This window comes from Schistocerca americana, chromosome 10, assembly GCF_021461395.2.
Source record: "Schistocerca americana isolate TAMUIC-IGC-003095 chromosome 10, iqSchAmer2.1, whole genome shotgun sequence".
NCBI classification, from domain to species: domain Eukaryota; kingdom Metazoa; phylum Arthropoda; class Insecta; order Orthoptera; family Acrididae; genus Schistocerca; species Schistocerca americana.
Window position 1 is genome coordinate 87,994,415 of NC_060128.1, and position 3,814 is coordinate 87,998,228.

The 3,814-nt window shown below is 50.5% G+C and overlaps 1 non-coding gene across 1 annotated transcript; it reads right to left on the reverse strand.

Moving 5' to 3' along the window:
* Window positions 1-900: 900 nt before the first annotated feature.
* Window positions 901-975, reverse strand: Trnat-ugu. Its single transcript has one exon. It is a non-coding gene; the product is annotated as a tRNA-Thr (tRNA).
* Between the last annotated feature and the right edge of the window lie 2,839 nt (window positions 976-3,814).

Here is a 3,814-nt window from a genome sequence, read left to right on the forward strand (position 1 = left end):
GGCTGCTGCAGATGAAGTTCCCCGCAGATGACGTCTTCATAACGGCGCGGGCCCGTTCTCGCATTGTGCGTTCTCGCCACGGAGCGTGGAAGTGCCCGGGTGCGAGCGGTGATTACGTCAGTCAAGTTTCTTGTTTACATCGGGAGCCTACTGTGTTTCACACGGCAGTAACCACCTCTCCATATCGTATAGCGAATATCTGTGCACGTAAATGGCGGTGATGCCCTAGTTCGGCTGTTGCTGTGTTGCGGGATGATACACAGAGTTGCAAGAGTCCTTAATGTGTTCACAGTTCACATACGCAAATGTGAAGGTGTTGCGATGTGTTTGGTGCACAATCCTCCGTTGTTGTGTCTGCCGGAATGTTGACAAGTACACTATGTGATCAAAAGTATCCGATCACCTGGCTGAAAATGAGTTTTAGAATATTAAAAAACTAGAAACCCGCCTCGATTGCGAAAAAAGCACCTAGTGTTAACCTAGGTTTCGGCGTAGATAACTACACCTTCTTCAGAACAATGAAACCCACAAGTGCCTAAGAAGACCTTCGTCAATGATCACCATAGCTATACATTTGTAAACGAAAAAACGGAAAACACAAACAGTACATGTGTACAAAGCCTAAACCGTTACTTAACGTAATGGTGTAACCTCCACCTCACACCGGCCTATGTTCGATGGGCCATGACCAGCCATAAACTGCAGTTTATGGCGGGTCATGGGCCATCGAACATAGACCGGTGTGAGGCGGAGGTATGTATGCTTTCGGGGACTTCTGGCTGCTCCCTAGATGGGACACCTTGCCTGCCTTTATTCCTCCTTTTTGAAATGATAATTATATGGACACCCTAGCTGCAAACAGGCGTTGATATACTTCATTGGGAACATGTTGAAAATGTGTGCCCCGACCGGGACTCGAACCCGGGATCTCCTGCTTACATGGCAGATGCTCTACCCATCTGAGCCACTGAGGGCACAGAGGATAGTGCGACTGCAGGGTTTTATCCCTTGCACGCTCCCGGTGAGACCCACATTCCCAACATGTCCGCACCACTACATTCGTAGTGCGCCTAATAGATGTTTGCCCATGACACTCATTACTCGTGGCAGATTTATCTACCAAGTCCCGTACGAGTTCAGGCATAGCGTGTGCATTCGCACAAGATGATCAATGGCCGGGAAGCCATATTTTAACTAATATTACGGTAGTATCTGTTCCCGAAGAACAGTTACCGTTGATGACCATGCAGCTTTGGTAGAATGAAATGATAATTAAATGGACACCCTAGCTGCAAACAGGCGTTGAGATACTCCTTTTTGTCCCTCATCACGCCTTGTTGAATTTTCGCAGACTTTGTGGTTTTCTTCCTATGGGGTTTACATGGTAGTCTATCTCTGATCTATAGCCATGTAGACCTGTCTATTCGAGGAAAAAGGGACTGATGACCTAGCAGTTTGGTCCCTTTATCCAACCAACCAAGTTGCGGGGAACGTCAGGGTCTGAAACGCACCGCAGAAGTAATGCGGCCTTTCCAGGGCACTGTTAGGGCTTGGTGCTCCAACCCATACCCTCTCCACGAGAAATTCACATGCTCCTAAGCAATATCGTATACACTATGTAACCAGTCAACACAACAATACTTTCTTAATGTTACTGAGCGTAACGCAAAAATCCGAAATATTACACTACTGGCCATTAAAATTGCTATACCATGAAGAAATGTAGATGGTAAACCGGTATTCATTGGACAAATATATTATACTAGAACTGACACGTGATTACATTTTCACGCAATTTGGGTGCACAGATCCTGAGAAATCAGTACCCAGAACAACCACCTCTGGCCGTAATAACGGCCTTGATACGCCTGGACATTGAGCCAAACAGAGCTTGGATGGCGTGTACAGGTACAGCTGCCCATGCAGCTTCAACACGATACCACAGTTCATCAAGAGAAGTGACTGGCGTATTGTGACGAGCCAGTTGCTCGGACACCATTGACCAGACGTTTTCAATTGGTGAGAGATCTGGAGAATTTGCTGGCCAGGGCAGCAGTGGAACATTTTCAGTATCCGGAAAGGTCCGTACAGGACCTGCAGCATGCGGTCGTGCATTATTCTGCTGAAATGTAGGGTTTCGCAGGGATCGAATCAAGGGTAGAGCCACGGGTCGTAACCATTTCAAATGTAACGTCCACTGTTCAAAGTGCCGTCAATGCGAACTAGAGGTGACCGGGACGTGTAACCAATGGGTGATACGCCAGTATGGCGATGACGAATACACGCTTCCAATGTTCGTTCACCGCGATGCCGCCAAACACGGATGCGACTATCATGATGCTGTAAACAGAACCTGGATTCTTCCGAAAAAATGACGTTTTGCCTTTCGTGCACCCAGGTTCGTCGTCGAGTACTGCATCGCAGCCGCTCCTGTCTGTGATGCAGCGTCAAGGGTAACCGCAGCTGTGGTCTCCGAGCTGATGGTCCACTCTGCTGCAAACGTCGTCTAACTGTTCGTGCAGATGGTTGTTGTGTTGCAAACGTCCCCATCTGTTGACTCAGGGATCGAGACGTGGCTGCACGATCTGTTACAGGCATGCGGATAAGATGCCTCTCATCTCGACTGCTAGTGACACGAGGCCGTTGGGATACAGCACGGCGTTCCGTATTACCCTCCTGAACCCACCGATGCCATATTCTGCTAACAGTCATTTATAAAAGTCGGAAACGTGATGGTACGCATTTCTTCTCCTTACACGAGGCTTCACAACAACGTTTCACCAGGCAATGCCGGTCAACTGCTGTTTGTGTATGAGAAATCGTTTGGATACTTTCCTCGTGTCAGCACGTTGTAGGTGTCGCCACCGGCGCCAACCTTGTGTGAATGCTCTGAAAAGCTAATCATTTGCATATCACAGCATCTTCTTCCTGTCGGTTAAATTTCGCATCTGTAACAGGTCATCCTCGTGGTGTAGAACTTTTAATGGCCAGTAGTGTATTTTCATCAGTTGCTCGCTGACAAGGGCTCACCGTGGTGAATAGGTGCAGGGTGTGATACCTGGGATCTTCAACTAAATCACCATATACAGTAGAAGCTTTCAAAAGTCAACCCCACCGGTGCGGACGTCGTCCAGCTGCCGACGCGCAGTGGAGAACAGCCCGCGGCGCCTGGCTGCTACCCCGCCCGCTAACCGCACAGCGCCTCATCCGCGGTGAACCGCGGCGGGGCCGTGACCTATTTGTTGACGCTAAGCCGCCCCCGCCCCCAGCCCCACCCACGCCACCCCCTCCCCCCGCTCTAAAACCACTGTGTCTGAGTAAACAGCCCGCTAAATTCATCTCGCGCTCCGCCAGTTAGTTAGCGCGCGGGCAACTCGCGGGCAAACACTCGCCAAGAAGGCGGTGTTTATTTTCTCAGCGGTAATAACAGGCGCGCCCGCCTGCGCCGCCGCAGCCGCGGCAGTAGCACCACAACACCGATCGAAACACTCGTCCGCGGCGGCAAAACCTCCCGCCCTGAGGTGTTTCTCCGTCGGATGGAGAGGCGGGAGCGGACGTCGCGACATTCGCGAGGCGAGCCGAAACAGGCGGCGGAATTACAGCCCCTGCCACAGTGCCGCCAACTTTGGACTTCGTACACGCTGTGTTGATGTTGCCAGACTGATCCCGACGTGTTTTGTCTTCCAAAAGGCGAAGCGCCGGCGTATAACACGGTGGTGCCGATAACAAGCCAAAACAGACTGTCTGACGGTGCTCAGTGGCACTTCGGGCAATGTTAAAGAAATAGAGGATAAAAGATTCTCGGCTGCTGAAG